The sequence below is a fragment of the Dama dama genome, chromosome 5 (assembly GCF_033118175.1).
Source record: "Dama dama isolate Ldn47 chromosome 5, ASM3311817v1, whole genome shotgun sequence".
In the NCBI taxonomy this organism is placed as follows: Eukaryota; Metazoa; Chordata; class Mammalia; order Artiodactyla; family Cervidae; genus Dama; species Dama dama.
The window spans coordinates 41,981,549-41,993,744 of record NC_083685.1 but is presented as its reverse complement, the minus strand read 5'-3'; the positions used below and the strand labels follow the sequence as shown (position 1 = coordinate 41,993,744).

The window sequence follows — 12,196 nt, the reverse complement described above, 5'->3', positions numbered from 1 at the left end:
CCCAAATAAAGACTGTACTGTGAGTACTAGCACAGTTTCTCTTCATTAGAAAGTGAACCCATTCAGATTACAGATCAAGTTTTTTAAAACTTTGACTATGGTGCTAATGGTTACTTAGGTTTTCCTGACAGTGATTCTACCTGCCTTCTTTGAAATCTGCAGAGTCTAACACATTACCCCCACCTATGATCTAGAAAGCAAAAGTTAATATATTGAACTGGTACTGGGGGAAATTATTCTGTTGAAAACTTGAGATAAATCAGACTCTCCTCACCCAAGTAGCCCGTTTACATTTTGATAACTGAGAAGTGCAACACAGTGCTAGAAAGAGATGTCACTGGCATGTTGGTGTATGCAAGGCTATACACTGTGCGTTTATGAGTTAGAAAAAGCTGGTAAGGAGGAAACTTTAATTTGCAAAGATACCTGTACCCCAGTACTCTTAGCAGCATTGTTTACGATAGCCAAGACATGGAAGCAAACCAAATGATTTATCAATAGATGAATGAATAAAGATGTGATATATATACATGGAATACTACTCAGCCATAAAAAGAATGAAATAATGCCACTTGCAGCAACATGGATGGACCTAGAAATTATCCTATTAGGTAAATATGTGGAATCTGAAAAGATGATATAAATGAACTTATTTGCAAAACAGACCCACAGACATACAAAACAAACATGGTTACCAAAGGGGAAGGGAGGAGGGAATAAATTAGGTGTCTGGAATTAACATATATAGAAGAGAGAAATAACAAGGACCTGTAAAGCACCAGGAGGTATATGCAATAGGTTTTAATAACCTATAATGGAAAATAATTTGAAATAGTATATATACATAATGTGTATATATAACTGAATCTGTTGTACACTTGAAACTAAACATTGTAAATTATACTTCAGTATTCTTAATGGTTTAAAAAATAAAAAGCTGGTAATACTAAATATTAAATGTGTAAGTTGGTTTGAGCATAATGAAAATAAGTTACTGAAATGAGCATGGTTCTTTTCCTCTAATGAATTAAAAGTAGCAGATGTTCAATGATAGCTTTTGAGTATGTATGTTCCATTAAGGTCAGCTATCAATCTGCTAGATGATAGTAATCACAGGGTATGATCTATTTGTTGCAGCAAGGAAGTTCAAATGAAACCCACCCAACTTTTCCTTACTGTTTTTAGGCAAAATTCATCATTCCCAGGTAATGTCAGAAAGGCCTGAAACTTCTCAGACACACTTGTGAGTCACATTTCTGAGGAGACACTGGGCTAGATATTCAGGTTTGCATTTGTTCTACCATCAGTGGTGACAACATTAGGAGGGCCTATGATTACTCCATTCAAGAGAGCACATAACATGCTGTGAACACTTTATTCACAAGAGATTTTTCTGTCTTACTGTATCTACAGAGAGTCCAACTAAACCAAATTTTAAAGTTTAGTGTAAGAAAACTGGTAAATTGTTGAATTTTTCTTTTCTTTTTTTTTTTCTTCCTGATTTTACAGCTTTATTTGTGATATCCCTCTAAAAAGAGACCAAAATGATTGTGAAGATGACTCATACCTATAGAGTAATTACAAAGTTCCACATTCACATAACGACAAAAGCCAAATGAAATACACTACAATTGTTTTACCTTTCAATTACTACTGTGTACAATACATCATAAGTAGGCATAGTGGTGCATTTGGGAACTGATTGTATTCCCTGTATAAAATTTTAGGAATGCGCACATACGAGTGTAGGTACACTTCCTTCTATCACAAATTAAAAGCAAGCATTTTCTATATAAAATTTTTATTTCTGTGTAAAACAAAGACAACTCCTGAAGGTCTAAAAAGGAAAATTATATACAACATTCAAAGCACTATTAAGTCATGAAACAAAGACGAATCTGAGGTAGAAGTCAAGCAATATAACCCACAACCTTTTTAGGGGAGTATTTATTTCCAGCAATCATCATGCCTCTCCAGTAAGATCTAATTTTTAAAAAGTTCCAAGTTCCAAAAAATTAATAATCCATTTTCTATAATCAGATGTAAAACTATGACCAACAAAAGATACAACATAAACTTTTGTCATGTTTACAAAGTAAATAATTTTACTAAAAGTTGCTGACACTTGTATCAGTAGTAGCCATAGGGAGGCCGTTGGTTGTAACCATAGTGTCCATATTGATGAGGGTAGTAAGGTTCTTGTCTGTGCTGTGGGTAATTGTTACCCCAGGATCGTCCATGCCATTGATTCGATCGATTGTCACTTGGCCACCCCCGTCTGCTATCCCTTACCTCTAAACTGTCTGTTATCTTGTAACCGATTGCCTCTATTTCTCAGGCTGCCACCAGCTCTGCTATTCCATTCCTCAACAATTGGAGGAGACTCAGGAGGGCGTTTTAGGTATTCTTGGTATTCTTTGTCATCTTCTGTGAATCTACTGGCAAACATCTCTTCAAAATTTGGAACAGCTTCAGAAGTGTCAGTCATTCTGAGATTCTCAGGGGTTTGAAGCGGCTCTTCTGTTTAATGTTTAGATTGTGTAGATCTCCGGTCCAGGGTGCTGGCACAGGACCTCCGTATACACGCCTCCACCTCTCCCAGGTAACAGAGCCACCTGAATTTTTCTTTTGCAATCATTTTTAGTGGCGGCATAGTATATTAGTGAAAACGCAGGATATGTCATGGTATGCTGCCAGTTGGGTTAAAGAGCAAAGTTTGGAAGATAAATCAACAGACTTTATGCATTTTCCCATTTATAAAAGTAATATATGTTTAGTGTACAGAAAAAGATAAAATGATAATTAAGCAAAACTAGTTTAAACAATCTCTTAAACTAATTTAAACTAATCTCTTAAACTAATCTTCCCACATCTCTTTTTTTATTTTTTGGCTGCACTAAGTGGCTTGCAGGGTCTTAGTTCCCTGACCAGGGATTAAACCTGCACCCTCAGCAGTAAAAGCTTGGAGTCCTAACCACTTAGGCTTTTCCACTTAGATACCCATCTGATCATGCTGAACATCTGTACCTGGAACCTCAACGTGAATGCATCCTTTTCCTCACAGACTTGCCTCTGCACTCATGTTCTCTATCAGAGAGCTACTGCTATTTACTCTCCTGGCTTGTCTTCCTACCTCTCTACTAGTTCTCATCAAGTTCATTGTCCCTATTGGCAGTCTGAAATAAATTTGACCTGTTTCCCTACCTCAAGTCCTTAAGTGATGACAACTTACTTCCAATTTCAAGACAGGGAGGGCTTAGGCCTCTTCATCAGTTCCCACTGAACTATCACATAAAATGACTAGTAGCTTCCAGAATATACCTCTAGCTACTTACCCACTCCATTCTTCAGCCTCTTTTATACTCTTCCCCACACCTTGCCAAGTTTAACTGCCCTTCTAGCTAACTGGCCCAGTCATAGAGACTCAGGCTCACACTCATTGCCCCCAAACTGAATTAGAGAGCCCCAGTTCCATGGCTCCAAGTATCACAGGTAATTCTGTATCACTGGATTCACTATTGTGCTGTAATCATGTGTCTTCCCTGATAAGCCAGGGACCAGAGCATACCCATATTTTAGGCCCAGTGTTTTTCCTAAGGGCTTCCCTGGTAGCTCAGCTGGTCAGGAATCCACCTGCAATGCAGGAGATCCTGGTTTGATTCCTGGGTTGGGGAGATCCCCTGGAGAATGGATAGATTACCCCCTCCAGTATTCTTGGGCTTCCCTAGTGGCAGAGACAGTAAAGAATTTGCCTGCAATGTGGGAGACCTGGGGTTGATCCCTAGGTTGGGAAGATCCCCTGGAGGAGGGCATGGCAACCCACTCCAGTATTCATGCCTGGACAGAGGAGCCTGGTGGGCTACAGTCCATAGGGTCACAAAGAGTCAGGACTGAGCAACTGAACACACTTTTTCTAAACTTAGACACATAATATTTGTTCAGAATTTTTTGTTCATAAAATGAGAGGGTAGACTAAATAAACTTTAAATGAGGGCTCCAAGGAAATATTAAGAACTGAGGGGAGGCACTCCTTACCTGCTCCCAGCTGAAGCTGTTGAGGTGCCTCAGTCCACTGATACATGATTTTCTACCATTTCTTGGCAAAAATGGCAACCAGTGATGCTATTGATTATAGCAGAAAGGTGCAGAAGCAGATCAAATTATTGAATATCTTAAGCAGAAAATTGCTCTAATTAAGGAGAAAGCAATTTTGCAGACAACTTTGAGAGAAGAGAAGAAACTTCAAGTTGAAAATGCTAAATTGAAGAAAAATTGAAGGATTGAAATGAGCTAATTAAGGCAGAAATTCAAAATGGAGTAAAATATCATTTCCATCTGGTACTCCACTAAAAGCTGATTCTACAGTTTCTGAAAATGAGATACAATCCATACCAATAACAACCATATCTTCTGGTGCTAAAGAGCAAATAAAGGAGGAAGAGGAGAAGAAGAAAAGATGAAAGAGAAAACTGAAAAGAAAGGAGAGAAAAAGGAGAAAAAGCAGCAACCAGTAGCTGACTCTAAGCCTGTTGATGTTTCCCCGTCTGGATCTTCAAATTGGTTGTATCATCGCTGCCAGAAAACACCCTATGCTGATTCTTTGTATGTAGATGAAGTAGATGTTGGAGCCCCAATAACAGTGGTCAGGGGCCTGGTGAATCATGTTCCCCTTAACAGATGCAAAATCAGATGGTGGTTTTACTTGTCCCAGGCAATGGTGATGTGTGACAGTTCACCAGAGAAAGTTGAAATCTTGGCACCTTCTAATGGATCTGTTCCTGGAGACAGAATTACTTTTGTAAAAAGCTCGGCAAAGTAACTTTTTTCTTTTGAGCAGATGTATAGCGCATTCTTGGGAAGACCATGCGGAAGGATGCTCTCCAGTCCAGTCAAATGATCCAATCCCACTATTATCTTGGTCCCCTCTGAGTTTTTTCCTACTTGCCACCCCTTGCTGTACAGAAAACAGCCAAGCACCATGCAGGTCAGTCATCAATGGTGGGCAGCCAGAAGGCCCTGTTAGAATAAGTGCTGGCAAAGTTCATGAACTTGGGGTTGAACTGCAAACAGGTAATGGGGCCTGTGTATTTGCCATCCAATACAGCTACTTTTATACCACTCTCTCTATTCCAGCATGGATTTTACCATCCTCTGAACCAATCATAATAAACTGGGAGTCTGGGGTAAACTAGGCCTCCAATGTGACAGCCTTGCTGTTAGCATAACCCCCAAACATATGCATCACTACTCCCTTGAATGCATCAATCAGATGGATGAAGCTGCCATTGGTGGAGATGAGGATGAGCTTGCCATCACTGCTGAACTTAAGTCCTGTCCACTCACAAGTCCAATCATATTATATCTTAAATGTTGCAAATGGCCCCTTATCAAAAGAGCAAAGATCATAAAGTTCGACCATTTCAGAATTGACACCTGCAGCAAAAATTAATCCTTCTGGATCAAAAGGACAAACTGGCTTGCCCTGTAGATGCATGAGACCCTGGCAGTTAGGAGAGCCGAGATCCCAGAGCCAAATGGTCTTATCAAGAGACCCAGAAATGAAAGTGTCATCCACAAGGCCACCACCCTTTTGCTATGTCCAGGAAAGTACCTGATATATTTGTTGTCATGCAAGGACAGGTAACGAGTAGTATCGTCTCTTTTGTTAGAGCTGTAAACTACTGTTATTTGCTGCATGAGAGTATCTGATGAGATCCACGCTGTCTTACTGCACAGGGTTCTCTTTGGTTTGCCCTCCTGGCAGCCATAGAGCACGATGGAGTCATTGTCGCTGCTCGAGATGACAATCTCGCCATTGGGGCTGAAGTCGAAGCAGTTGATCTTGTCAGAATTTTCGCAGAACACCTTGGCGACGAGGAAGCACCGCAGCACGCTGTCGATCAGCTTCATGGCGGCGACTGCCTGCCATGACAAGGAGCTGAATCCTAAGAAGATGATTTCAGAGCAGATCCAGCCTGATCTTTACACTAATGACGAATGCGTGGCTACATACAAAGGCGCTGCCTTTGAGGTGAAAGGGAAGGGAGTGTGTAGGGCTCAAACTATGGCCAACAGTGGAATAAAATAACACTTCAGTTTCTGAAATACATTAGAGAAGACAATAAAAAGAAATACATTTGTCACTCATACCTAAAATAAAAAAAGAGAGAGAACTGAGAAAAGAGCCTAAGAGCTACATTAGAGCAGCACCTCTTTGTTTTGTTTGTAGGCTTGCAAATAAGTTTGGAAAGGTTTTTGTACTATTAAAAAAAAAAAAAGGTGAGAAAATCACTGGACTAGATAATCTCTAGTACTCTTTAGTTTATAAATACAATTCAAGGGAAGAACCATATAGTCTTACTCATATCTAGCAATGCTATATGACAGCAGAATACAGATTTGTCTTCATGACCCAACTAGATCAAGGCACAAGCACCATAGAGCAACTTTGACCTGAGTGCCTATTTAAACAAAATTTGCAGGAACAACAGCTTACAGGATTCACTGAAGAGGTGGTCAAAGGAAAACCAGAGGAAAGGAAAGGACACCCTTTTTTTTTTTTTCCTTATAACTAAAAACACTCATCAATACCTTGAAACCCCACCCAGGGAGTTGCTCGCACCCTCCCATGATGCCCTCTGATCTCCACCCCCAGCACTCCCATCACTGTGGCACTGATTGCAGCTCCTGGTCTCTTCCCAGAGGTGATGCAGAAGAAGGCAAGTGAGACGAGACACAAGTTTAAATCTGATCTAACAAAGACAAACTGCAAGGTAATAAAAGCATACTGAAAACAGTCCCACCTGCTGCACTCACCTGAAAGCAATGCCTTATTTGTGGGGAAAGACCTTTACACTTAGTACTGTGCTAAAGGTGAGAAAGGAGACAAAGGCAAGATAAGATAGGAATAAATCACCTTTGTTATGTAAGAAATGCCAGAGCAAACATTTTAGTTCCTTCTGTGTTTCAGCTGGGTCTTAGAGGAAGCGTTTATGTCTTGAAGGGAATCTGCTGCTTTCTGGTGACCTTGGGCAAGTTTCTGAATTCTATGAGCCTAATTTTTCTATCAGACATCACCAGATGGTCAATACATTGATTATATTCTTTGTAGCTAAAGATGGAGAAGCTCTACACAGTCAGCAAAAACAAGACTGGGATCTGACTGTGGCTCAGATCATGAACTCCTTATTGGCAAATTCAGACTTCAGTTCTTCAATTTAAGTCTGAAGTGACAAATAGATTCAAGGGATTAGATCTAATAGACAAGAGTGTCTGAAGAACTATGGACGGAGGTTCATCACATTGTTCAGGAGGTGGTGTTCAAAACCATCCCAAGAAAAAGGAATGCAAAAAGGCAAAATGGTTGTCTGAGAGGCCTTACAAATGCCTGAGTAAAGAAGAGAAGCAAAAGGCAAAGGAGAAAAGGAAAGATACACCCATTTGAATGTAGAGTTCCAGTGAATAGCAAGGAGAGATAAGAAAGGCTTTTTAAGTGACAGTGCAAAGAAATAGAGGAAAACAATAGAACGGGAAAGACTAGAGACCTCTTCAAGAAAATTAGAGATACCAAGGGAATATTTCATGCAAAGATAGGCACAATAAGGAACAGAAACAGTATGGACAGAAGCAGAAGATATTAAGAAGAGGTGGCAAGAATACACAGAAGAACTATACAAAAAAGGTCTTAATGACCCAGATAACCATAATGGTATGATCACTCACGTAGAGCCAGACATCCTGGAGTGAGAAATCAACTGGGCCTTAGGAAACATCACTATACACAAAGCTAGTGGAGGTGATGGAATTCCAGCTGAGTATTTCAAATACTGATGGTGTTAAAGTGCTGTACTCAATATGTCAGCAAATTTGGAAAACTCAGTAGTGGCCACACGACTGGAAAAAGTCAGTTTTCTTTCCAATCCCAAAGAAAGGCAATGCCAAAGAGTGTTCAAACTACTGCACAATTGCACTCATTTCACATGCTAGCAAAATAATGCTCAAAATCCTTCAAGCTAGGCTCCAACAGTATATGAACCAAGAAATTCCAGATGTACAAGCTGGATTTAGAAAAGGGAGAGGAACCAAAGATCAAATTGCCAACATCCATTGGATCTTAGAAAAAGCTAGAGAATTCCAGAAAAACTGCTTCATAGACTACGCTAAAGCCTTTGACTATGTGGATCACAACAAACTATGGAAAATCCTTAAAGAGATGGGAATACCAGACCATCTTACCTCCACCTTATCACCTTACCTCCTGAGAAACCTGTATTCAAATCAAGAAGCAACAGTTAGAGCTGGACATGAAACAATGGAATGGTACCAAATTGGGAAAGAAGTACGTCAAGGCTGTATATTGTCAACCTACTTATTTAACTTATATGCAGAATACATCATGTGAAATGCCCGGCTGAATGAATCACAAGCTGGAATCAAGATTGCTGGGAGAAATATCAATAACCTCAGATATGCAGATGACACCATCCTTATGGCAGAAAGTGAAGAGGAACTAAAAAGCCTCTTGATGAAAGTAAAAGAGGAGAGTGAAAAAGTTGGCTTACAGCTCAACATTCAAAAAGTAAAGATCATGGCATCTGGTCCCATCACTTCATGGCAAATAGATGGAGAAACAATGGAAACAGTGACAGAATTTATTTTCTTGGGCTCCAAAATCACTGTGGACCGTGATGGCAGCCATGAAATTAAAAGATGCTTGCTCCTTGGAAGAAAAGTTATGACAAACCTAGATAGCATATTAAAAAGCAGAGATATTACTTTGCATACAAAGGTCCATATAGTCAAAGCTATACGGATGTGAGAGCTGGGCAAATGGAGGTTTTTCCAGTAGTCATGTACAGATGTGAGGGCTGGGCAATGGAGAAGGCTGAGCCCCAAACTTCCAACTGTGATGCTGGAGAATACTCTCGAGAGTCCCTTGGACAGCAAGGAGATCAAACCTGTCAATCCTAAAGAAAATCAACCCTAAATCTCCATTGAAAGGACTGAGGCTGAAACTGAAGCTCCAATACTTTGGCTACTGATAAAAAGAGCCAACTCATTGGAAAAGACTCCTGATGCTGGGAAAGATTGAAGGCGGGAGGAGAAAGGAACAGTAGCTGATGAGATGGTTGGATGGCATCCCCGACTTGATGGACATGAGTTTGAGCTTGAAGAGACAGTGACAGACAGGCAAGCCTGGGGTGCTGTGGTCCACAGGGTCGCAAAGAGTTGGACACGACTAAGCGACTGAACAGCAACAACAGTATTCCTGTTAGTCTCTTCAGAGAGACTAATAATACCTATCTCACAGATAAGAAATAAGGTAAATGCCACCAACTCCATGACATATACTACACACTATTCCTTCCTTCGCAGTGGTAGAAAGACATTTAAATGTCTTTTAGGTGGTATATAATTTTGTTCTTATCTGAAGGTAACAATCTTTTGTTAATTAAATTGATGATTCTAATGACACTAGTTTTTTCTCAGTTTACCAGTAACAAAGAATTGATGTGTTTACTAACAGAGCATCAAGGCAATACTAAACTTAAGCAATAATGCCAGGAGCGATAGATCCACATTTATTAATATTCTCAAATGCCCAACTCATAATTTATTTAGAATCTAGATTCAGGTTGAGGTTATCCTGAAATCACTTGCATAACTTAGTTAACCATTTGTGTAACTTGCAGATGAGATGTCAGAGACAACTGAGTGATTTTATTAAGTTGAAAACACCTCATTACTGACCAATTTCACTGTAAAGAAGTAGTCACATTATATCTAGGCTAACTAACTAAGAGCAAATGTGAAAATGCATGATTTATAGCAATGAGTTCAGTGTGTTTACTGTTAGCTTCACAGATCTGTGTGCATTGTTTTAGTTAACCTTGTTTCAACTGCCATGAAATAATTCAGAATTATCTCACAACCTAGTTTGTGTTAAGCAAAACTGGTGATTAGAATAGCTAAATATATTGCGAATGCACTATTCAAATGTTTTTTTTCAAATGGCTGAATCTTTTAAAGCAAGTTAGAACTTCAGTCATCCTAAGTGAAAAAATTACTAGACTTTCTGTAAAACAATTATCCTTCAATTAAAAAATGAATAAATTTGAAAAAAGGAAACAACAAAAAAGCAGTATTGTAACAAATTCAATAAAGATTTTTTTTAATGGAAAAAAAATCACTAGACTGATCTATCTCTAACATATATTTTTGAGCAGTCAGAATTTAGTTCAAATTAGACTTTACTCATGATGATTAACTGTGTTAACTTGGCTGGGACTTCCCAGGTGGCATAGTGGTAAAGAATCTGCCTACCAATGCAGGAGACACCAGAGATGAAGATTCAATCCCTGGGTTGGAAAGATTCCCCTGGAATAGGAAGTGACAACCCACTCCAGTATACTTGCCTGGAGAACTCCATGGACAGAGGAGCCTGGGGGGCTAGAGACCATGGGGTCCACAAAGAGCCAGATATGATTGAGCACGTACACGCATGCACACAACTTGGCTAGTCTATGATGCCCAGTTGTTTGGTCAAACAGTAGTCTAGATGTTGCTGTGAAGGTATTTGTGTTATGTGATTAACATTTGCAAGTCAGTTGACTTGAAGTAAAACAGATTACTCTTTATAAGGAGGGTAGGCCTCATCCACTAAGTTGAAGATGAGGTTTCTGCAAGAAAGAGGCAGTTCTGCTTCAAGACTCCAACATATCAGTATAAACCCTGCCTGAGTTTTCAACCTGCTGACCTGCCTTGTAGACTTCATACCCAAGAATGCATCAACTTTTACCTGAGTTTCTAGCTGGTCAACCATGAAGACTTCAGGCTCACCAGTCCCCACAAATGTGTAAGCCAATTCTGAATCTCTCATTATCTATCTATCTGTCTAGAGAGAAGATATAGATATATAGATATCTATAATTCCCCAAAGATTTAGATCTGTATTCAAAGATTACACATATCTCTGTCTGTATCTCCTATTGGTCTGTTTCTCTGGAGAACTCTAACACCCTACTATATTCTAATTATTAGTACATATGAGACTTTAAAAGTTCTACTTCACTTTTGTAATTAAATGACAAATCCCTTCTTTATTTAGTTCAATACTTAATACTTGATCTGATATGGCTACCTGGGCTTCAGTTTCTGAAGTCTCTCTGACAGATACTTCAGCCATGAAATATAATACTTTCACCAATATGCCTCCCATCGTTCCAGACAAAACCTGAAATAGCTTTTTATCTAATCTCTGAGATAAGATTTCATCAGAGGTTATGAGATGGACAAAGAGGAAAGATTAACACAATTAATCCTTCTACTCCCAAAGATACCAAAGTCAATGTGAAATTTAAGAGAAGAGCATAACCTAGTGATTTTATGCAAAATCACTTCCACTGACCACAAGATTTTTTAAAATAATTTTTAAATTAATTTAATGGAAGCAATCTGAAGTCATTATCCTGGGGGAAATATCTTTGGGGAGAAACAAAACCCTCAAGCATTGTAGCTAATGGAATATTTGATCTGCCCAGTCTCCAATTCCTGATTTCTCTCCAAAGACAACCACGATTTTCAGTTTAGTGTATATCCTTCTGATCTTTTTTTTCTAAGCATTTACATTCATATAGCTGTTCCTGTGGAAATATTGCAAAACTTAAGTTCCAGAATCTATAGGCAAACTCCCTGAGTTTAAATCCTAACTTTGTGACTTTAGGCAAGACACTCAACTTCTCCATGCTGTTTTCAAGTCTGTAATATGGGAATGATAATTATAGCACCCAAGTCATGGAGATGTTTTGAGTGTCAGTGAGTTCACCTATGTAAAGTGCTTGGAGAACAGTGTCTGGTATGGCACATAGTAAGTGCTACAAAGTATCGTCTATGTGTTAGTCACTCAGTCACGTCCTGACTCTTTGCAACCCCATGGACTGTGCCTGCCAGGCTCCTCTGTCCAAGGAATTCTTCAGGCAAGAATACTGGAGTGGACAGCCATTCCCTTCTTCAGGGGATCTTCCTAACCCAGGGATCAAACCCAGGTTTCCTGCATTGCAGGGAGATTCTTTACTGTCGGAGCCACCAGAGAAGACCTAGCTATTATCTTTTCACCTCCTTTTTGAAAACCATATATGGCATCCTACTACTATATTTTACTTTGCAAATTTGTTTAGAACAGGGACTCTCTTGTGGC

At 39.3% G+C, this 12,196-nt stretch overlaps 2 pseudogenes; both read right to left on the bottom strand.

The window, feature by feature from the left end:
- Positions 1 to 1,784: 1,784 nt before the first annotated feature.
- Positions 1,785 to 2,634, bottom strand: LOC133055782 (RNA guanine-N7 methyltransferase-activating subunit-like protein; annotated as a pseudogene).
- A 2,351-nt stretch (positions 2,635 to 4,985) lies between these two features.
- Positions 4,986 to 5,910, bottom strand: LOC133055781 (WD repeat-containing protein 82-like; annotated as a pseudogene).
- Positions 5,911 to 12,196: the final 6,286 nt, after the last annotated feature.